Consider the following 24,677-nt stretch of genomic DNA (forward strand, 5'->3'; position numbering starts at 1 on the left):
CATGCTTTCCTATGAGCCACAGAGACTCCCTGAATACTCTTATTTTACAGATGAGGAACTCGCTGTGAAGGTCACAAGCATATACAAGCATGAGAGGCAGAATTGGAACTCGCATCCTCTGATTCCAAAGTTAATGCCCCTTCCACTGCACTAGAATCGAGGTACTAGGAACTCAGTCTTACCACTCCAACCTGCTTCCTCAGAGGAGCTGTGAACTCTTATTGTGAGCTAGCTATTTCCATTCTAAAACACCAACACCTGCTTCCTCTATTTGACACGCAGGGTTACAAAAGTTAGTTGGTTCATTTCCTAAACATTGTAGCGATCCACTTACTCATTCTTCTCCAGGTCCAAGATGAGGTCTTTCCCTTCTGCGGTTATCCTGAGTTCAGCTTTGAGGGGATGCTGAAAACAATAAAGAAAGAATGTCAGCTCCCTGAGAGAAGGGCCTGGGTCCCACAGATGTTCAAGGCAGGGCTGAGCGCAGAGGTTCGACACCAAGTGACAGTGAGCAAGAAAGGGACAGTTCGCTCCACAGCTGACCAGACTTCCTTAATAAAAAGCAGCCGAGACCAGCAACCACCAGCGCCTTCTGTCCACCTTTTCCTGAAGGACGAAGGAAACATAAAACAAGAAATTCAGTCCAACAAAAGCCGCACCATTGAAGTGCATGGGGGACCAGGGGCGTCAAGAGAAAATGTTAGGAAAGAGACAAGTTTTATTGTACTGAATGGCAAAGACAAGCGTGTCTCACTAGGACAAAGAAGACCAAATCCCTCATTTGGCTGCAATACATTTTTGCACTCAGCTTGAATATTACTGTTCCTATAATTATTAGGAAGAATTCATTAATAATTAGGACAGAAGCTTCAGTGCTTATGAGAAATAGGATCACATCTCATCTAAGCTTTGTATCTCTACCAGTGTCTAACATATGTCACACGCAGTAGGTATTTAATGACTATTGGCTTTAAAATTCTAGGATTCCACAATTCTATGATTCTAAGTACTATGGCTAATTTTTGTTGTTGTTAAGACATTTTTAGTTGTATCTGATTCTTTGTGACCCCTTTTGGGGTCTTCTTGGTAAAGATGCTGCAGTAGTTTGCCATTTCCTTCTCTAGCTCATTTTACAGATGAGGAAACTGAGGCAAACAGGGTTGAATGACTTGCCAGGGTCACACTGTTAGTATTGTGCTATGCCTTTCTCATGGGATTATTATAAGGCTTACATGATATAACGGAGGCCCTTTGTAACCATAACATTTTCAATCAATAACAATTACTATTAATGGTAGTTACAAATAAAATATTATTAGCTGACATTGATTTGATATTTTATGTGATCAGTGTTAGCTATTAATAACATTCACAACTGATTTGGCACCTTATGGCAACAGTTTTCATAAATAATTATAAATATTATTATTATTAATAATAGCTCACATTAATTTTATACTTTCTGGTTGTAAAGAGCCTCACCTACATTGTATCAGGTGAGCTTTAATAACCCAGTGACAAGGTATAGTACAACAAATACTTATTAAACACCTACTGTACGCAGGGCACTGTGCCAGAGACACCACTCTCCTAAACATTCACAGGCACTGGTTACTGACCAGAGACACCTAGAGTGGAGGAATACGACACATGTTACATATACTCTACAATATGATTGATATAAGTGCATTTGGGAGTTGCAACAGAGTCCTCTGTAAGGCCTAAGGAGGACAGTGATTAACAAACTGGGGCGGGGGGGGGGAGATCAGAAAAGGCTTCTTGGAGAAGGTGACATTCAAGCTGGGTTTTAAAAGCTAGGCAGGAATGTAACAGGCAAGGAAGAAGAGGAAAAGCATCCCAGGCACAGGGAGCAGTGTGAGCAAAGAACACAGACATGAGAGCACAGAGCTTTTTGGCAGGGTCAAAGAGCTGTGAGCTCAGAGACTGGAGCTCAGAGGCTATAAGAGGAGAAATATCAGATAGGAGGGCAGACAGGCTGATGGCACTGTGTTATGGGGGGAAGGGCTGTGAATGCCAATTAAAGGAGCTCTACCCTATTAGGTAAGGGGATAGGGAGTTACTGACTATCTTTAAATAGATGAGGGGCATAAGTATTGTCTAAGCATCAGAAGGAATACTCTGGCAAGGATCTATCAGGTATAGGTTGCAAGGCAGAAAGAGCAGACCTAGGGAGAACTAAGAGGTTGATCACCATAGTTTGGAGCTAACAATCTGTTTGGAAGGTTCAAGTACTCAGCACTGAGTCAAAGCTTATCATCTTCCACTGTGCCAAGTTCAGAAGACGCCTCAAACTATGGCTACAAGGAACAAATAAAGAGTGAGAAGCCTTCTGCCACACATTATTCTAAATATATTTTATATCCATATCTCCATGTATGTTATTCAGTTAATCAAACAAATGTAAGACATATATTTTGTAGAAAGAAAATTAAGCCATATTTTATACAAGTAGCAATAAGTGGAATAATGAGTGATTGTGCCTGCAACAGTTTGCCATTTCCTTCTCTAGCTCATTTTACATATGAGGAAACTAAGGCAAACAGTGTTGAGTGACTTGCCCAGGGTCCTCTGATAGTATAGTACTATGCCTTCCTCATGAGGTTATTGTAAGGCTTACATGATATAATGCAGGGTCTTTGTAACCATAAAATGGTCACATAGGTGTTTTGGTGCCACGATCTCAGCCCAGTACGGCAAATTCGACCTCTTGGGTCACTTGTCTACCCCCTCTGCAGCTATCCTAGTTCAGGCGATCATCTCTTTCCATCTAAATAACAATAGCATCTTTAGTGGCCTCACTCCTTGAGTGCATCCCCTCTCCAATCCCCCTGAGCAATCATATTAATGATCACTATGATGAGGTCATTCTATTATTCAAAAACCTTCAGTGTCTCCCCACAGTCTAATACATAAAGGCCTGAACCCGATGTCCAAGGCCTTGTACAATCTGGATCCAATTGATCTTTCCAGCCTGATTTCATATTACTGCCTTTCATGTGTTCCATGGACCTCTTTCTGCCCTCTCTTCTCATCCTGCCCTCCCCTAGCTCCATGCCTTTGTTCAGGCCAGAAAGCATGTTTGGAATGGAACCCCACCATCACCACCACTACTACCCTACCCAGTCTCCATTTGGTGAAGTCCCTCCATGATGCCTCCCTGATTGTTTCCTTCACTCTGGATGAAAGCGATCTCTCCCTTCTCAAACATCTCACAGCACTCTGCCTGCTTTCCCTTGGATTCCATCTCATTCTATTTGTATTTTATGAGAATTACAGAATCTCAGAATTGGAAGGGACCCCAAAGGCCATCTAATTCAACCTCTGCATCCCTAACAAGTGGTCATGCCGTATTTGCTTGACACAAATGCTCTACTGAGGCGAGACTCACCATTTTCTGAGGCAGTCCATTTCACTATGGGACAATTCTAATTCTTAGAAAGTTTTTCCTGACATCTAGCTCAAACCTGTTACTCTCGAGCTTAAAATCATATGATCAAAGATCTTGAACCAAAAAGGACCTGAGAGATCACCTAGTCCAATCTCCTTATGAGGGATGTGCAGTTGGAGACACAGAAATGTTAGTTAGGCAACTCACCCAAAGCTAGTAATGAGCAGAACTGAGATTTGTACCCAGCTTACTGGTCCTCAAATTCAGGGCTCATTCCCATATGCCAACCAACCTGCCTCTCCCATTGTTCCTAATTGCCTTCTGGGACCAAATTGAAAAAACCTAATCCACAAGAAAGTGAGTCATAAACTTGAAAACAGCCACTACATTCTCCTCTACCCCCACCCTCCACTCCAAGTCTTTTCTCTGGGCAAAACTTTCCCAGGTTCTTCAACTGATCCTTACATGACAGGATTTTGAAACTCTTCATCATAATAGCTATCCTTTTCTGGGTATTTTAGCTGATTCATGTCCTTCCAGATGTGACTTATTGGGCAGTCACCTCCTTCATTTTGGAACTATGCCTCTCTTCAGTGCTGCCCAAGACAAGTTCATTGTTTTGACTGCCATGTCCCACTGTTGATTCATGTTGTATGGGTTGGACCAGATAACCACTGAGATCTTTCACCTCCCAAAGCCTGTGATTCTGTGATTCTCTGACTTTGCAATCCATTAAAACCCTCATATCTTTTCCAACAAACTGCTATCTAACCAGCCCTCCCCATCTTATATTTGTGAAGTTGACTTTTATAACCCAACTGCAAATTAATCATAATTAAAATTTATCTCTATTAGATTTAGTCCATCGTCTTAGCCTATCAACATCTTGTTGGATCTGGATTCTATGACCCTGTGTATTAGCCTTCCCTCCCAGCTTTGGATCATCTGACATTCTTTAAGCATGCCATGTATGCCTTAATGCAAATTACTGATGAAAAAAAAAATGTTCAGCAGCACACAGTCAAAGATGACACTCGCCTGAAGACCCTTCATCTTAAAATATAAACCATTAATGATCACTCTTTGGTTCTGGCCATTCAACCAATTCTGAATTCTCTTAACTGTACTACTGTCCACTCCATCTTTTAATCTTTCAATCTTGTCCTTTAGGAGACTGAGGTCCTAAATCTAGGATCCTACAATGCCTTCTTCCCCTTGACCTCCATGATCTTGCTCCAAATTTGTCAAGTTATATTGCTGAAAGACAGATAAACTGTATCTACATGCACATTTCCCTCATCTACCAGTCTAGCAACTCCATCAAAAACAAATGAGGTTAAGGTAACATTGATCTATTCTAGAGAAAGCAAAAACAAATGAGGTTAAGGTAACATTGATCTATTCTAGAGAAAGCCGTATTGTTTCTTTCTCTTTTTTTCTGGATGTTTACAAACTATCCCTTTAATAATACATTCTAGAATTTTTCCAGGAACCAATGTCAGGCTCATTGGCTAAACTCTGCTGACTCTGCTCTTCCTTCTTTTGAAAGTCAGGGTAACATTTGTTCTTCTCCAGTCCCACTCCAACTCTCTCATCTCCCATGAACTTTCAATGATTCAGCAGTCATCTTTGCTAGTGCTTTTGCGTTTCATGGGATGTGGTCCATCTGAGCCTGATGACATGAATTCATCCAAGGCAACTAGATGTTCTCTATTATCTCCTGACTTATCCTAGGTTTTAACTCCCTAATAGCTACTTTTTGCTCTGTGCTTTCCAATACAAAGATCATTCTTCTTGGTAGAGAAAACAGAAGCAAAAAAAGAGTCATGTAATTCTATCTTTTCTCCATCATCCATAAGAATTTTCCCATCTAACCCAAACAGAAGGCTTTTCCTCTTTTTTAGTATTCTTTTCCCCAATGTAAGGGCTTTTTTTTAAAACCACCAATACTATTTATTGTTCTAAGTATTCCTTTTGTTATTCAACTGAACTTTAAGACTCTGGATATTATTATTCCACAGGCTCATAGAATGCTTTTTAATTCATCCTCCATTACATGATCTTGGTTCTATTTTCTTAATATTCTTAATATATTTTTATTCGAAATTAAGTTTGCCCAAGAGTTCTTTGTGCATCCACATTGTCTCTTTAAACAACCTTACAACCACCCTCTCTGTTCTATTCATTTTGAATAAGGCAGGCCTGCAAAACATACAGCCCATGGCCCACCAAAGGATTTTGGGCAGCCTGCAAAAAATGTAAAGGGCGTAAATACAGGCTTGCACAGCATACAACCTGCAGACCAATGCCTGTGGGCCATATGTTGTGCAGGCCTGGAATAAAATACCCTTCCAGAGCCATATTCTACTCATGGGCCCCTTCCTTCCACCTGACAGTGATAATTTTTAATGCACATTTTATATGTATCTGTATACACGTTCCCCTCCCCTTGCTCCAAGTATACTGTAAGTTCTTTGAAGACACGTATTCAACCATTCTTCATCTTTGTATTCCCAGTGCCTAGCAGACGGAAGTGCTTTATAGATAGTAGGTACTTAATAAATGCTTGTCGAATTAAATGAATTCATACTGGAAAGCAATATGGTATCCAGGAACGAGCACTGGACTAGGAATCAGAAACTCTGAGTCAAGACCTGGTTGTGCAAATCACTGGCTGTATAACCTAAAACAATAAATATTTGTTAACAACACTTTAGCTCGATGCAACCACAGGTGCCCACGTAGGCGGAGGCACCTACTGCTCCAGTACTTACTCTACCCTAAAACATAACTGGACCAAGGACTCAAGGACTGGGTTTAGAAGCCTCTTCACCCAAGAGGCCTTACAAATGTGGGCTATCTCCTAGGTGGGTTAGAGGCCTCCCAACTCAGGAAGAAGCAAAGAAACAAATGCTGAATGTGAGTTCAGTCACAGCCCTAGAAAACCAATGATTCTCCTGTTGTGTTTCACCTCAGTTCCTCAGTGTTTGGAGAGAGATTAGGTTAATGATATTGCCCTGGCATAGCCATCCATCATCGTGGGACTCTTGGAGGCTCTGGATCCCAATCAGCTGGTACTTCTTCCATCCTGCAAATGGCAAAACACTCTCCCCTCCTTCCCTAATATCTATGATAATTCTGAAAACCTAATTCTTTTAGCACACTTCCCTCTCTCATCGCTCTCACCATTCATTCTCTCTCTCTCCCTCTCTCTCTCTCTCTCTCTCTCTCTCTCCCCTCTCCCTCTCCTCTCTTCTCTCTCCTCTCTCTCTCCTCTCTCTCTCCTCTCTCTCTCCCTCTCCCTCTCTCTCTCTCTCCCTCTCTCTCTCTCTCTCTCCCTCTCTCCCTCTCCCTCCCTCTCTCCCCCTCTCTCTCTCTCTCTCTCCCTCTCTCTCCCCCTCTCTCTCTCCCTCCTCTCCTCTCTCTCTCTCTCTCTCTCCTCCCTCTCTCTCTCTCTCTCTCTCTCTCTCCTCCCCTCTCTCCTCTCTCTCTCTCCCTCCCTCTCTCTCCCTCCCTCTCTAGCTCCCTTTCCTCTATTCAGTCTTGACCTTACACAAGTGAATGGTTTAACTAATCATTTTCCTCCACCCTTGAATTGATATCTTGACAAACCTCTACCTCTACCTCTAGTTCTGTTATCCTGCTCCCATGTGCTGAAGACACTGGGAAAAGTCACACAACTATGCCAATGGGATTTTCATTTCAAATTCACATTATCTGATTGCTGCATAGACACTTCTTCCTTCTTCCTGATTAATCCTGTTAACACTCCCTGCAGAGGCCCTTCTAAATCTTCTTTTTCTCAGACTTCCTTTGTCACTCCATTTCTGCCCACCGCCCCCCTCTTCCTTTTCAGCTTGGCTGAGAAAACCCAGGCCATGAACTCCAAACTACATTCCTTCCTTATTTCGCACTTCAAAATCCTTTTATATCATTTCACATTTCCTCCTCTTTTACTCCTCTGAAGAACTGGTCCTTCTCCTTGCCATGACCAACTTATACCTTTGATTCAATAACCTCCTATTTCCTCCCAGCTTGCCCCTTTTATTTGACCAGTACTTCTGTCTCTAATCTGCAATCTTATCCTATCTATTGGTTCCTTGTCCAGTACTTACAATTATTTTCTACCCTTAACAAACTTGCTTTGACTTTGACATTTCCCCAAGCTATTATTCCATAACATTTTTTCCCTTTACAGTCAAACTTTTGCATTTCCTGCCCTTCTTTCTTTCCTTCTCAATTCAGAGAAGTTAAATGACTTGCCTAGGGTCACACAGCTGAAGTAGGATTTGGACTCTGATCTTCTTGACTCCAAAAACAGCATTCTGTCCCGAGCTGCCTCTCAAAAAGATTTGAATAATACATGGCCCTCTATCCTTGGGGAACTTAGAGTATAAGCAAGGAAAGTCACTTTTCCTCTTTTAACTCCAGTTTTCTCCTTTGTTAAATGAATGGTTTGGATTGGAAAATCTCTAAGGGGCCTTCAGGGACTGACATTTCACAATTATGATTCAAAGGACTTTTCCCGTGGCAACGATCAAATGCAATGTGAACCACAAAGCATATAATTGCAAGGTGTTTTTTTCCTATTATTACCAAACAAAGAACAATTTACTAATGTCCTCAAACATCTGAGTGATGTCCTCTTCTTATCGATCTCTATCCAAGAGGATCCAGATCTGAGCTATAGCTTGAGGGACCTAAATTAGATAAAAGGCAAGACCTCCTCCACAAATATTGTTAGACAATACTGGAACAAGTTATCTCCAATTCAATAAACATTACATGCATGCTACATGAAGCTCACAGTGGCAAGCCTTGCCAAAACAAAGATCTAAAAATGAACAGCCCTCCAGGAGCTCACAGTCTGCCCAGAAGGCTGCACATGATATGTAAATAAATAAAACACAGAGTGTGAGGGGAACAAAGGTGAGAGAGATACCCATTTCAGAGCATTATAGAACCACCAACTCTCTCAAAGTCTACAAAACAAAGGGGGTCCAGGATGTTTTTAGTATGATCTAGCTTAGTCTGGACCATCCAATTGGTGATCTGTCAAGGTTTCTTGCAGCCCCAAGAGATTCCTGCCAAATCAAAAGTCAAGTGAAGCTCCTTGTTCCTCTTGGTTTGGGTCTCATTTCCAACTGTGCTGTCAGTGTAGCTCAGGCTTTCCTTTTTCCCTACCCACACCCACCCACTTCCCCCAAATTCCACTTCCCTAAGAGCCCCAGCACAGGGATCCCCTGAGATCTGAATGTTCTGACCCACAACTCTTGAGAAATGACAACAGGGTACATTGCTTAAACGCTTGTTACCTAATCACAAAGAGGAGAATTTCACACTTAGAAAACAAGAAAACTACTAAAATTGATTGCTTAACTCTCCCCAGATGAAGAGGCATTTACCAGCTCAAGCTACCTCTGCCATCATCTCTCAGCCCCTGTGCCTCTGCTGGTTACTCTGTAGGTCTCTCACAGGCAAGCTCTATGCTATCCACATAGCACAAACTTTCTAAAGACACTTAAAAATGTCTCAGGGACTAAGAAAGTAGGTTGGACGGGGCTTCAGGATGGGTAAGTGTCAACAGGAAGGTGGTAACCGCCCTGGTAAATAGCATTATCCTGTTAAGACGTGTTACAAATGATTCAAGGGAGCATCCTCACTCATGGAGAGATGGTGTAGATAATTCCCAAAGAAAAGCATCTCATCCAAAATCAATTCTCTTTGATTTTGGAAAATCCTTACACTTAAATTCAGATATGACATTCCTGATAAACCAAGAATACCTCAAACAAAACAATACAACTTTCTAAGGCTCTTTTCATCTTTTTCATCTAGCTTCACTGATTCAATCCTTCCACTGTACCCTACCCTAAACTGGGGAGAGCCAGTATGATTTCTCATACTAATTCCTTAAGAAGGATCTAGAGAAGTGCTGGGCTCCCTCTGCAAACCTGTTGTTCATTCAGTTAACAAACACTTAGGTGGTACAGTGGATAGAGCACCAGTCCTGGAGTAAGGAAGACTTGAGTTCAAATTTGACCTCAGACACTTACTAGCTGGGTGACCCCAGGCAAGTCACTTCATCTCTATTTGCCTGTTTTACAATCTATAAAAGGGAGATAATAATAGCACCTGCCTCCCAGGATTGCCGTGAGTATCAAATGAGAAAGTAATTGTAAAGCTCTGTGCACAATGCCTCACACATGGTAAGTATTGTATAAATATTAGCTATTACTATTACTTGCTGAGTATCTGTATGTGCAAGACCCTTTGCTAAGTATAGTGCAGGATATACAAAGGTAGAAAAGACTCATACTCTGCCTTCAAAGAATATATATCCCAAGACTTCCGTTACTTTTGTTTAAAAGCCTTTTTTCAGTCATGTTGAACTAGATGTAACAAGATCTTATCTACAGCATAAGACTCCAAGAAGAGTCATTATTGAGTTGAACCCTTTGTCCCTTGCAGAATACAATGTCCCTCATTTGGACACATAGCAGTTGGGTAGAAAGACAGACCATTGGGGCAGCTAGGTGGCGCAGCAGATAGAGCACCGGCCCTGAAGTCAGGAGGACCTGAGTTCAAATCCGGCCTCAGACCAAACGCTTTATATTTCCTAGCTGTGTGACCCTGGACAAGTCACTTAACCCCAATTGCCTAAAAGCAAAAACAAAAAAAGACAGAACATTTTTTGTTTTGTTTATAATTCCCTTTCTAGTGATCCTTAGTAACTGTGCTAGCCATGTGAATACAGAAACACACAGTGGGTCTTCAGGGGAAAGTCTACAGCAGTAAGTCCTCCCTACAATGTTCAATGCGCACTCCTAACTTTCCTCAGTAATAGATGACTATATGCTACTCTTCCATGAATATAATATGTTCTAAAATTATTTTCAGTTGCTCCATCTCATGTATAATGAATCTATTTACTGACCTGCAAGGTTCTTGGGGACAGGGACTAGGTGCCTTCCTCATCTCTGCCTGTTAAAATCTGCCTCCTCAAAAAAATAAATCTGTCTTCTCCTTCAAGGTCTGCTGAAGAGCCATTTCTTTCATTAAACTTTTCCTAATACATACCCCGCCCAACTAAAAGCATTTTTCCTGCCTCATGTTTTCCTATAACTCTTTGCCTAGATCTCTCCTTTGCACACATCTCCCTTTACATTGAATAATACTAACTGCATGCATGTCTCCCCCTAGAATGTAGGCTCCTTGAGGGTAGGAATCACTTCATTGTTGGTCTTTGTGTCTCTGTCTCTTAGCACAATCCACAATTTGTGCACAGCAGGTGCTTAAAAGAATGACCAATGAAACTTGGAGAGCCTCAGATTCTTCCCTAATCTCATCTGACTTATGCTTATGTTAGAAGGAATTTGCGTTCCCTTAGCAGACCAAATGTTCATGAGTACAACTAGATAACTGAATCCCTTATTTACAGAGGAGGAAACTGAGGCCCAGGAAAGCAAATGATTCTCTCCATGATCACATAGTTAGCTGGCCAGTTGTGGAGTCGGTGTTGAGAAATGACCCAGAAGTGTGCAATGCGATAAAAGAAAGCCAGTCTTGAACTTTTCTATTTGTCTCATGTAATTCGCAAAGTGCATGTGCGCACACGCGCGCACACACACACACACACACACGTAACTGAGAGTTACAAGGGGGAGAGAATAGGCTGCTTAAACCAGGTAAGGTGGGGAAAGTAATGGAATCTAAAAGTAATCCAATACTATAGTAATGGAAATGAAAAGAACTTTAAAGTGAGATCAAATGCTGAGCAACTGTACAGACTAATTTTGAGCAGAGAAAAAAAATGTATAAAAGTGCCCCCCTCTTTGCAGTAGAAAAATGGAGGGGGATTATAATTATAGAATGTAGCACACACTTAAATAAAGTCACTGTGTAGGTTGGCTTTGATGAACTCTTTGTCTTTGTTATAAGGAGGGCTTTTTTGATTGAGGTAGGTTTATATCTGGGACTGACTAGGATAAAAATAAAAGGTATTAATGCAACTTATTTTTAAAAACGTGAAAGACAGATTAGGCTCCTGTATCTGTGTCTACATGGAAGAAAAGCAGGCAGTGTATTACAAACAATTCGGTATATAGACAGAGTGTAGGACTTCACTTCCAGAAGACCTACCTCAAGTGCTAGTTTGTGACCAGGGGCAAAGTACTTACGCTCTCTGAGAATCTTGTCTGTAAAATGGAGATAATAAAGCTTGCAGTATCCACCTTGCAGAGTTATTGTTGAGGATCCAATATATGTAAAGTGTTTTGCAAACCTTAAAACACTACATAAATGTAAGCAACTTGTCAGATTTGTGCTTTAAGCATATCCTGCTGGCAGGTGTGCAGATCATGGATTAGAGAAGGGTGAATGAAGAAGGCAAGGGAAACCATTTTGGAGGCTGTTACAACAGTCTAAGTCTAGGACATGTGAAGAGGGCCTAAAATACAGTGGTGGCTGAACAAGTAGAGAGAAGGGGACAGAGGCGAAAAATGTCCTGGAGGTAGAATCAACAAGATTTAGATTAAGGAGGAGGAGGGGAGCAAAGGTGAAGAGTCCAGGATGACTCTGAAATTGAGCTCCTGAGTGATTGGAAAGATGTTGGTGCTCTCCAAAAAAAAAAGGAAAGGTATGAACAGGTGGTGATTTGGGGGGAAAGATAATTACCTCTGCTTTGGACACACTGTGTTTGAGACGCCTATGGGATATCTAGATGTAAATTCCTAATCAATGATGGGTAATTTGGAAGTGGCACTTGAGAGAGAAACTAGGGCTGGAATCATCTGCTTAAAGGGGATAATTCTAGACATGGGAGTTGTTGAGGTCACCAAGAGAAGATGAAAAGAGAAGAAAAGAGGGCCCAGAGCAAAACCAATGTGTTGGGTGTATTTTGTCCTATTAAATCAAATGCTTTTTTATAAGCAAAAACAAGTAGTGCAGGGGGATCAAATATTCTTTACACCTTTTAGTCAGTTGTGTTACTGCAAAGATGAGATCTGCTACATAATATTATTTGCAAAAGTTTGACTGTTCCCTTATCATATCTTTTTCAAGGATAAATCAATTAATCAAAAAGGATTGATTAAGTGCCCATGGTGTACCAGGCACTATACTAGGCACTGGGATACAAATGTTAGGCTTGAAGCAATCACTTCTCTCAAGGAATCTCTATTCTATTAGGGGAGAAAGCAGATATACTTCTAAGTATACACAGAATAAATATCAGTAAAATACTAAGTATTTGCAGGAAGGGCACTAGAAGTTGGGGACATCAGGAAAGGTCTCCCAGAGAAGCTGGTGCTTGATCTGAATCTTGAAGAAAGAGAATGATTTTCTGAGGCAGAGGTTAGGAGAGAGTGAATTCCAAGAATAAGGGAAGGTGACCAGAGTGCAGAGAAAGGGAGAAGAAATTCTGTGTGTGAGAAACAGAGAACAGTCTGGCTAGATCGTTTGGGGTAGGGAGTAGTGTATAACAAGTCTGGAAAGACAGGTTGTGACTCACTTTCTTCTTTTAAATAAATTTTATTGATATACATTGATTGATATAATATTGATTTCCCCTTCCAGAGAGCCATTTCATATACCAAAGAACTTACTTTTGAAGTAATAAAAGGCAAAGGAAAAAAATAAGTAAAGCTGATCAACATATCAAAAAAATCTGCCAAAAATAAGTAATGTTCCATATCCATGAACCACCCCCTCCACCACTGCAAAGAAGAATAGAGAAGTGTCTTCTCATGTCTCTTCTTTGGGGTCAAGCTTGTTCTTTATAATTTAGCAACATTCATATTTTTATTATTCTGAAATTGTTCTTTTTTCCATTTAGATTGTTGTAATCACTGTGTACTGTGTTTTCTGGGCTATGCCTACTTTTGAAGCACTTCAAAAGCTAAACAGGGGGGCTTATATTTTGTCCTGGAGACAATAGGGAGCCACTAGAGTTTTTTGAGCAGGGGAGTGATATGGTCAGAACAAGGCTTAAGGAAAATCACTTTGGCAGCTGCGTGGAGAATAGAATGGGGAGAGACTTGAGGCAAAGAGAGACCAATTAGGAGAGTATCATAGTAGTTGATGGATGATCTTGGTGGAAAGGGGGGGAGAAGGGGGGGGAGGGAGGGAGGAAGGAAGGAAGGAAGGAAGAAAGAGAGAGAGAGAGAGAGAGAGAGAGAGAGAGAGAGAGAGAGAGAGAGAGAGAGAGAGAGAGGGAGAGAGAGAAAGAAAGAAAGAAAGAAAGAGAGAGAGAGAAAGAAAAAGAAAGAAAGAAGAAAGAAAGAAAGAAAAAAAGAAAGAAAGAAAGAAAGAAAAGAAAGAAAGAAAGAAAGAAAGAAAGAAAGAAGAAAGAAGAAAGAAAGAAAGAAAGAAAGAAAGAAAGAAAGAAAGAGAGAGAAAGAGAAAGGAAGGAAGGAAGGAAGGAAGGAAGGAAGGAAGGAAGGAAGGAAGGAAGGGAGAGAGAAAAAGAAAGAAAGAAAGAAAGAAAGAAAGAAAGAAAGAAAGAAAGAGAGAGAGAGAGAGAAAGAGAAAGGAAGGAAGGAAGGGAGAGAGAAAGAAAGAAAGAAAAGAAAAAGAAAGGAAGGAAGGAAGGAAGGAAGAAGAGAAGAAAGAAGATAAGTAAATAGATTCTCATAAAAGTTTTTTAGTTTGGAAGGTATATGGGTCAGTACTTATTGATACTCTCTTGGTCAGAAAAAAAAAGACCAAGATTTTTTCCAAGACTTTGTCATCATTCTAGATACGCTGAGAATCAATCCATCAGTTCCCTCAAAGGTATGTCACCTCCAACATGGACCTCCTCTGTGAATGCTTTGTCGAGTCTACCTACTCTTCCCAAGTTTGTGCTTTCTCTACTTTCTGGCACATCTGGGATTCTAATGTTAAAATTCAAATGTGGTGACTGCACTTTTACTGACGCAATCTAGTTTCCATCTTCACTGCTCTACAGAAAACACTCTCTGTAAGGTCACCACTGACCCCTTATTTCCAAATCCAATGGTCTTTTTATTAGTCCCCATCCTTCTTCGCCTCCCTGAAGTGCCAGCCACTGATGTCCACCCCTACCCTCTGAGTACTCTCTCCTCCCTGAGTTTTTGTGACTACTCTAACTCTACTTCTCAATCCTCAGTCTCCTTTGCAGGATCCTCCTTCGTGTTCCATGCCCTTTCTGTGGGTGTACCCCAGGGCCTTTTCCCGGACCCTCTCCTCTCTCTCTTTATAGTGTCTCTTTATTGGTGATCTCATTTAGCACCATATGTTTAATTATCATCTCTGTGTAATGGATTTCCAAGTAGATGTTCATCTCTCTCTTCTGAACTCCAATTCCCACATCTTCAAGAGTCTGCCAGACACATCCACCTGTATTTCCCATAGGCATCTCAAACTCAACATGTCCAAAGCAGAACTAGTTCTCTTTCTCACCAAGCCCACTCCTGCTTTTGATTTCCCTATTTCCACTGAGGCCCCCAGCACTCTTCCAGTCACCTAGGTTTGCCACCTAGGAGTCATCCCTGATTATTCCCTTTCACTCCTTGTAGCCAAAGGCTCACCAAGTCTTCTTGGCTCCACCTCCTCAAAGCCTCTCACATCTGCCCCCTTCTTGCTGTTCACAACCACAAGCCATCTTAGTCCATGACCTCACTACCTCTTGCCTGAACTACCTGCAATAGTTTCCTAATAAATGCCTCCACTCTACCATCTCCAATTCATTCTCCACATAACTGACAGAAATATTTCTGAAGCATCACTGGACCCCACCACTCTCCTCCTCAAGCAGCTCTGATAGCTCCTTCTTACCTCTAGGATAACTTTCAAACACCTCTATTGGACATTTAAGGCCCTTCACAATCTGGCTCCAGCCTCTCTCTTCAGGATGATTACACGTTACTCTACTTCATGTACTCTTATGCTCCAGCCAAATCAGCTATTTACTATACACAAAATTCCCTCTCCTGACTCAGTGCCTTTGTACAGGCTGTCCCTGACATATGGGAAGCTCTCCCTCCTCATCTCCACCTCTTGGAATCCTAGCTTCTTTCAGGGTCCAGGTCAGATGTCACCTCCTTCAACTGACTGCCCCAATATACGCTATATTTACTTATCTGTGAACAATTGGTATTTGTATATGTAACACCTAGCATGGCACCTGACACATAATGAAGTTCAATAAATGCTTTATTTGTTGTGAAAAGAGTTTGGTATAAAAATGTTGATGGACTTTTTTTCCCATTCTCTCTCTGTTTCATCAGCCTTCTTTTAATTTCATCCTTCACACCCTTGGGATAATTTTGCTTACTTGATTCTCTAACCAAGCTTTCCATAGATTCACTCTCTTCTACACTACTTTATGTGATGATCCTACTCATATTCTTGCCCTCCATAAGATTTTACAAACAAGTTTATCTTCTAAACAAGTATTTCTGTCAGCTGCCCATAGATTTTTTTGCCTCCCAGGCCTAGAGCTAAAAGGGACCTCAGAAGTCAACCCCCTTATTGGACAGAGGCTCTTTCCACTATAGTACTCTGCCTTCTCTTTCAGTTTGTTGAGGGGCATGAGTGTTCGATGGCTGTAGCAGGGTCTGATGTCTTTTGTTCTTCTTGTCCTGACAGCTGATTTACATCAGTTAAATTTCCAGGAAACTGTGATCATTTGTGTCAACGGTTGTTGCTTTATCCATTTCCTATTTGGGGGCACCATAAGCTTATTTAAACAAGTCAAGCTGGAGTCGCCACAGCTAGGAGACTTTCTTGTTTTTAATCTTTCTCCCACTTTGGTGTTGATTTCGATCTTTGCTTTAGTATGTTGGTGATCTGAATGTATAGCAGGCAGCTAATTCAGAAATGCCTTCCATATTAATAAGATAGTAATTTCCTGTCTATTAAAAAGTAATCAATTTCATTTTTTATTACACAATTTGGTGTTCATTATATCCAGCATGTTTCAGAGGAAGTAGTTATTGTATGAAGGTATGAGGCTTCAGGGGGACAGCTAGATAGCACAGTGGAGAGAGGGCTGGGTCTGGAGTCAGGAAGACTCATCTTCCTGAGTTCAAATCTGGCTGCAGACACTAGCTGTGTGACCCTGGGCAAGTCACTTAACCCTGTTTGCCTCAGTTTCCTCATCTATAAAATGAACTGGAGAAGGAAATGACAAACCACTCCAGCATTTTGCTAAGAAAACCCCAGAGGGGGTCACAAAGAATCAGACGCAATTGAACAACAAGGTATGTTGTTTTTCAGTGTAATCACAAACCTTTGCTGTCTCTGGTCTCTGACTCCTGGGACATATGTTCTAATATAATTCACATCACATCTACGCCTCATAGACGTTAGTGTATTGGTGATGCGCCTCTCTATACTTAGGCTGACCCTAAGCAGAGATAGTCTTCTACTAGAATGTCTATTCAAAGTCTTCTGACATGATAGAGATTAGATTAACTGATCTTGTATCTTACATGTATTGTTTTTGAGAACTCAGGATCTGGATTTGAATCTTACCTTACATTACTTGTATGACCACAGATAAGTCACTGAACCTCTGTGAGTTTCAGTTTACTTATCTGTAAAACATAGGCAATACCTATAGGGAGATGATAGTGGTATAGTGAATGAAGCAAGATCTTTGGTGTCAAAGGGTTTTTCTGACACATGATGGCTATGTAACCATAGTCTCCTAACCTCTGAGTGCCCTAGACTGATCTGCACTGTTGGGTATAGTTTCTATTCTAGGAGTTCCATAAGTCAGTGAGGTCACAGGTCTAGATAACCCCACACACAAACATACCCACATCTCAGGAGTTGTTGGGTCCAGAAAACCCCAATGAAAAAACACAGACAGGATCAGGGGATTTAGAGCCAGATGGGATGTTAGATGTCATGTCTAAGCCCTCCATTGAACACGAGGAGACTAACGCCCAGAGAAGGGGAGTGACTTACCCAGGATCGGGTTCAAGGTAGGAAGAAACAGGTCCAGGATTTAGACTCAATATGGGGTAGGGGAAGGGGGTGAGTAGTATATGGCAGCTTCAAAGGAATGAGGTAGTAAACTTTGACCCCAAAGTGGTGGGGGGAGGGAGAGGGAGGATGAAAGCATGACAGTGACAAGATCTCAGCAAACACTGGCCTGGTCATTGAACCAGGTAAGAATCAGATCAAAGAATCACAGTTTTAAAGCTAGAAAGGGCTTTCCTCCAGTCCAAATACCTCATTTCATAGACAGGAAAGTTAAGTCAAATGTGCAGGGTCCCACAGTTAGTACATATCTGAGGAAGGATTCTAACCCAGGTCTTTGGGGGACCTGTAGTAGCTGATGCACAGTGAAATGAGCAGAACCAGGAGAACAATTTATACAATGGCAACAACACGGTGAAGGCAACCAACCTTAAACAGAACTCTGATCAACACAATGACCAGCCACTATACCAGGGGACCAGTGGTGATGCATGATACATACCTCCTGACAAAGAGCTATACTCAAGATACAGAAAGAGACACACAGCACTGGACAGAGCCAACGTGGGGATTTGCTTTGTTTTAGTGTGCATATTTGCTACAAGAGTTTGTTTTTCTTTTTTCATTTTCCCATGAAATAAGGAAATAAGAAGGAAAGGAGAAAGAAAAGATGGAAGGAAGGAAAGGAAATGAAGGAAAGAAAGAAAGGAAAGGAAGGGAAGAAGGAAAGAAGGAAGGAGTTTTTAAGCATTTACAGTGTGCCTAAGAGTGGAGGATGGGAGGGAGAGAAAATAAATGCTTGTTAACTAAAAACAAAAATAAAAAACCAATCAAACCTAACTGTTCATTTAAGTCATGTAAGACCTCACTGCCTCAGAAAGTGAAGTAAGACAAACTCCTGACTAGGGCAAGAGTAACAGTCCAGAGCTCTCCAAAGACAGAAAATTATACCAATGGAGCAAAGCCCAGAGAAGGTATTTGTATCCCCTAGGCAATACCCATGCTGCATTGCTGTCCACAGAAGATCAGTAACCCATGACACTTGGTATCACGAAATAGACAAATGCTAAGAATTATTAGTATTTCCTAGTCCAACCACTTCCTTTTACAGAAAAGTAAACTGAGGCCAACAAAGTGAAGCAACTTGCGCCAAGTCACTTGGGTACTAAAAAGCAGAGCTGGGATCTGAGCCCGGCCTTGAAGTTTATCTTCACACCCAACGCTGCAGAGGATCTCGAAGATCCTTCTAGCTTCACATTCTGACCTGAAGGACCTCAGGATCCCCTTCAAGAAGAGCAAAAGCACAACAAGCTCTTAACGCCCCTCTCTCCTTATTTTCATATTCATGATTGCCACGTAGCTAAAACCACCCAAAATCCACCACTGCTCAGGGCATTATTTCTGGGCATTATTAAACAGCTGTTGTGCCTCTTTCCAAATCTGGTTTCATACTATGGTACATAATGGAAAGAGTTCTATATTTGAGGTCAGAAAACTTGGGTTCAAGTCCCAGTTCTTGATAAGTCACTTAAACTTTTCTGGGCCTCAGTTTTCTTATCTGTAAAATAAAGGGACTGGGCACCAGGATCACATGGTTCTGAGCCCCTTAACCATTAAAAAGAAAGCAATGCTAGAACTGGGGCCGATCCCCAGATGTTAGTAGGCAAAATCTGACAACAGGGGGCACTAGCATTCCTCAGTGAGCTGAGAGGTGGGATCAACAACCCAGGAAAGAGGAAATAGGATTGCTTAGAGAAGAACATTGTGGTTGTGTGCTAATTTCTTCTGATTGCCCATTTGGTAAATAAAACCAAGTTTCTTCAACTTGCCTACATAATTATCCAATAAACAGAGGCCATTCCATTAAAAAGAAAATACATTAAGATACTAATTTCAATAAACTCATACAATGCTAGCAACTCTAGGAAGAGCCTCTGAGTCTTACCTTCTCTCCATCTGGGCCCTCTGTTCTCCACTGAGGTATTATCAATTCATGCTGTGACAAGGGATTTGCTTCACTTTCTCCTCCTGCAGAAAAAAAAAGGTACAAACACCAATGAAAGGCTGGGCCTCCACAGCAGGTCAAGGCAGAATGCCACAATGGGAGGACCTGGGTTCGAATCCCAACTCTTGTCATTTACTACTACTAATGAGACCCCCCAAGATGACAGCCAAGTTCCCTTCTAGGTCCAAATTTGTGATTCTGTGACAACCACGGTAAATATTTTCATTTCACTTATCGAAACCTCGTTATTCTTTATAAACCAAATTATTCTTTGTAAAAGAACATAAACTATTGAGGGGCAGAAGCTAAAGGAGATTTCGAACCTAGTTGGGCCTGAACTAGTCTTTAAAATCGCAGGCAGGCCTTATAACAATCATCATCAATAAAGACAGTGACTTAATGAGGGTAATGCTTCCACCTGTGTGGACAGTATAGTTTCAAAGTACCTTGTGTAGCAGCATACACCCCTGTAAGTCCAGGATGAAGGAAAAGGTGCGGTTTAGCCCTCAGGCTGTCCTTCAAAGTCCCTTAGGGCAGCCCTTCCCCTCCATGGGGTTGCACAGCTGACAGTGGGGGTTGCAAAAAACTTGGCAACAGTAAAAGGTTCTGAACTCCTCATTGACCAAAAATTAATTCAAAATCAAATGCGTAATGAACCCGAGGTGCTTCTGGCAGAGCTCGCCTGTGTTGCATCGCATAACGTCACTGCAGCCTTCGTTCTGAACACACAGCGTGCACACCTTGCACTGCGCGTGCTGTCATGGCTCACAATCCCAACAAATGCTGCTAGAAACACCTCAGCTTAGATTTGAGATTATTCTATGTCATGAATTGCAGTGTTTTTACTGTACATACAAAATCATTAATGAATTTTGGCTTGGGATTAGGGAAGAATTTCCAAGAATTTCTGAAATGGCCCTAAACGGTGTTCTCAGCATCGACAACTATAAAATCAAAACATCAATCAACTCTTAAAAACATTGAAGATGCTCTACATCCTGCAGCATCAAATATTTCACCAAGATTTAATTCTTTATGTAAAAATAAACAAGCCCATCCATCTCATTAATATGCAAATTTGTTTTCATCTTTAATAAATGGTAAAATTATATGTATACCAAAGAATTGTTTTAAAATAAATTTCTTTATGATTTATTATCAGTAAATGTTTGATTTGTATACCTATTTTATATACCTATATGCCCATGGTTGTGTAAAAATTTCTCAGGCAAGTGGAAAAAGTTTAAGAAGTCCTGTCTTACAGTACTACTCTTCTGAACTGGACAAGTACTTTCAATTCTGACCAGACCCATCTCTTCAATTAAATTCAATTGAATCCTTGGGCCCATTTTGGCATTGTTTTCAGCTCAGTTAAATCCCTCCAGATCCGGTGTTCTGTTGTCATAGCATCTAGGCCAAGATGAGGAGGAATCAGCACAGAACACTATGGGGGATGGGGGAGGAAGAGGGGACCACACAAAATACCTGCTCAAGTCCCTGTTCTGTTTTTTACTCACCTGTGTGTGACCTTAGGTCACTAAACCTCTTTGCCTGAGTTTGATCATTTGTAAAATCAGATGACTTCTGAGGCTTCAGTACCTACTGTACATAAAAGGACTGAGCTAAGTGTCAAGACAAAAATGAAGCAGTCTGTGCCCTCAAGGAGCTTACATTCTTTTACTGGAGGTGCTACCTTCTTACACACAAACACTACCTTTTATTGTTCTATGAACCTGAGTCTTGCTGACTCATCAATTAAATTGTATGTTACAAAAGAGTAGGGATTGTGCCTTGCTTTCCTCACATATTTCCTATACATTATCCTGACAGGAAATACTTACTGAATTGAACGGACTGCTCATTATAAAGACATCCTCTTAAAGAGTTATGGACCCCAGACAGCCTTCACTTAGTGGTCATTAAAGGAGGTGAAGGGTTTTTCCTTCTCCGAGCATAGTTCAGTTAATTCTAATTCACAATCGGGAAGGCAAGGATAGTTTTCTACTCAGTCAGTAAAATTTTTATCCTCCCCCACCCCATGATTTCCAGGAAGGCCACCCAACTTCTGCAGGATGAGGAATATGGGGGGCAGCCAGGTGGCCTCTAGCCTTGGAGTCGGGAGGACCTGAGTTCAAACTCGACCTCGATACTTGACATTTACTAGCTGTGTGACACTGGGCAAGTCACTTAACTCCGACTGCCTCACCAAAAAGAAAAAAAAAAGATGAGGAATATGCTTCCATTCTTCCTAGGGCATATCCTCACCCCCCACCCAAAAAAAATTACGCTGTTATCTCAGACATTCCGGGATGGAAAAGTGTATGTGTCGGGGAAGGATGGCAGATAAGGAGAGGGAGTAGAGACAAAATTCAAAAGGCTGAGGACCTATGTCTGTCAACTCTATATTTGTCAGCTACTCCAGGGCACAACTCCCGCCTGGAATGCTCTGTTCAGTTTCCAGGACTGTGCTCACTCCGTAAACACGAAATCGGATTCGACTGCTCCCATCAAAAGCTTCTCTAGTGGACTTCCCAGCTCAGATCAACTCAGCCCCCCTTTTAAGATTTAGGTTCCTGCACCCATCAACCCCTTCTCCGGAAAAAAGATTTGGAGCTTATCAATTATCTTAAATCGGATAAGCCAGCCAAGCCTTCCAATCTCGGGGAGGGGCTGTAATTTCTTAAGGTTATAATGAATGAGTGCAATGAGCTACCCACCCAGAACCACAGAACACAGAATGACAGAGCTGGAAAGGACCTTAGACCACAGAATATTGGGACGAAAAGGGACTTTAAAACACAGAATGTCAGAGCTCGAAGGAATCTTAAAGCACAGAATGTCTTTTAGTGCTAGAAGAGATCTTAGAACGCACAATGACAGAGTTTAAAAGAACCCTGGAACAGAGAATGTTAGAACTATAAAGAACCCTAGGTCACAGAATGAGAGAGCTGAGAGGAACCTTCTTAAAGCGTGATTTTATTTCAGGAGCGGATTGAAGGATTGGGCGTATCCAGGGCGATGTTAGTGGTGGAGAGTGGAGATAGCTCGTCCCCAAAGAGATCTCGAGGGAAGCACAGTGTGCCAGGACTGCCTCAGAGCCTGCTGTGCGTCTAACACTGTGCCGGGCGCTGAGGATGCCCCCGGGACCAAGCTCGAGAAGCCAGGGATCAGCCTCCCTCACAGAATCCAGGGTAAGCGAGGATATGGATGCGCTGGGCCGGCGGCAACCCGTTTATGTGTCCTGTTCCCGGTCCAGTGCCTCTGCAGGAGAGGCAGCCTCCCAAGCGGGCAAACCGAACAAAGCCGAGCCGTGCCCAGCCGGTAGTCTAGCAGAGGAGCCACCCGTACAGGACGAGCTACGGCATCCCGAGAAAAGTTCCCAATCAGAGAGGAGAATGATGTTATTTTCCGTTCTTGCTCCAAGCCACCACCCAGTCCCATGCACTTCTGCCCATATTTCGGGAAATAAAGGGATCTCTCCAAGTTCCCCCCTAAACAGCGCTCCAGCCCCTTCTTCCAAAGCCCCAGCCCCACTGCATGCATACACACACACACACACACACACACACACACACACACACACACACACACTTACTTCTCCATCTCGGATCCTGAGCCGCCAGCAGCCCTAGGACAGGCAGTGAAAAGAAGAGAAAGCAAAGCCAGTCTCTTCCCGCGACCCCCAGCATGGCTTCTCCCAAGCCTTTACAAAGCCACATCCATTCTAACTGAGGCGGCTGCTTTTCCCCTCCTCCGCGGCTCCTCGCTCTCCGCCTTCCCCCTCTGCCTTCCTTTCACAGCTGTGATGCTCCACCCCCGATTCAATTCAGCAGGATCGGACCTCCAACCAGCCAGGGATGTAGTAGGGGAAATTGAGCCCTGGAAGGGAGGAGCTGCAATGGACGGAGTCCAGGCAGGTGTGATTAGAAGGAAGGGAAGGATAGACACCATAAAGTGAAAGACGTACGTTTGGGACAGTTGGATCCAAGACTAGTTAAATGACGCGATGCATAGAGTAGTTGATGACTACTTTCAGGGAAGTCTCTAGCGAAGTGCCCAAAAGATCCATCCCTAGTCTCTGGCTGTTCAACATCACATCCCTGACTTAGGTGAATGCACAGAGAGCACGTTTGTCAAATCGAAAATGGGAAAAAACTCCCAACAATGGAGGATGGAATCAACATGCTAAAAGATGGATCAAATGGAATAGGATGAAATTTAATACGGATAAATATAGTTCTCCATTGGTGTTTGGATTTTTTCCCCCAATCTATTTCAAAAACACAGGATTAGGGAGGCTTCACCGTTAATGTGCAGAAGAGCTAGGGGTTTTCAGTGGACTGCAGGCTCAAAATAAGTCAGTCAACAACAATGTGATATGGCAACCAAACAAAAGCTAACTGCTCCCCCGAGCCCTGTATGGGGTGTTGTTCTGCACCCAGCCTTGGTCAGACCATATGGCTGGAGGTAAGTGACCCATTCTGTAAAGCCATTGACAAGCCAGAAAAAGTCCAGAGGTGGGTAAACCAGGATGGTGAAGGGACTGGAATTCATGCCATATGAGGCATGATTGAAGGAACTGCAGATGGTTAGCCAGAAGATAAGGAAGACACAAGGGAGGCTTCATTAGTCTTTCAAATACCTGCAGAGAGCTATCAGACATTTTCTTCTTGGTCTTAGAAGGTAAAACTAGCCAGAAATGGGTAAAATTGCAAAGATCTCTCCTAACGTTAGACTTTTGTGTAAGGAAAAATGCTGAGCTATATAGCTAGCATTTCCATAGTGCTTTAAAGTTTGCAAAGCACTTTGCAAATATTATTTCATTTGATCCTCAAAACAACCTTGTGAGGTGGATGCTATTAATATCCCCATTTTACAAATGAGGGAACTGAGGCATGAAGCAATTAAGTTGCATGACTAGAGTTTCACAACTAGTAAGTGTCCTGAGGCCAAATTAGAAAAATCTTCCTGTCTCCCAAGTCCAGCACTCTATCCACTGTGCCACCCAGCTGACTAGAAAGATCTAACCGGGTTCCAGGTCAATAGTGGTTTTAAAGTAGATGTTAGATGGACACTGTTGGGGATAGCATTGGAGGTATTCTTTCCTAGATATGGCTTGAATTAAATGGTTTCAAAAACTTCTCTCAGAGGGCAGCTAGGTGGTGCAGTGGATAGAGTGTCGGGACTGGAGTCAGGAAGACATCTTCCTGAGCCCAAATATGGCCTCAGACATTTACCAGCTGTGTGACCCTGGCCAAGTCACTTAACCCTGTTTGCCTCAGTTTCCTCACCTGTGAAATGAGCTGAAGAAGG

The 24,677-nt window shown here is 42.1% G+C and overlaps 1 long non-coding RNA gene across 1 annotated transcript; it reads right to left on the reverse strand.

Moving 5' to 3' along the window:
* Positions 1 to 331: 331 nt before the first annotated feature.
* Positions 332 to 24,077, reverse strand: LOC110212362 (uncharacterized). The gene is made up of 3 exons (XR_013484879.1): positions 22,960 to 24,077; positions 19,305 to 19,387; positions 332 to 405 (listed from the first exon to the last, which is right to left on the reverse strand). It is a non-coding gene; the product is annotated as an uncharacterized LOC110212362 (long non-coding RNA).
* Positions 24,078 to 24,677: the final 600 nt, after the last annotated feature.

This window comes from Phascolarctos cinereus, unplaced genomic scaffold (genome assembly GCF_003287225.1).
Source record: "Phascolarctos cinereus isolate Bilbo 61053 unplaced genomic scaffold, phaCin_HiC Scaffold_2;HRSCAF=192, whole genome shotgun sequence".
In the NCBI taxonomy this organism is placed as follows: Eukaryota; Metazoa; Chordata; class Mammalia; order Diprotodontia; family Phascolarctidae; genus Phascolarctos; species Phascolarctos cinereus.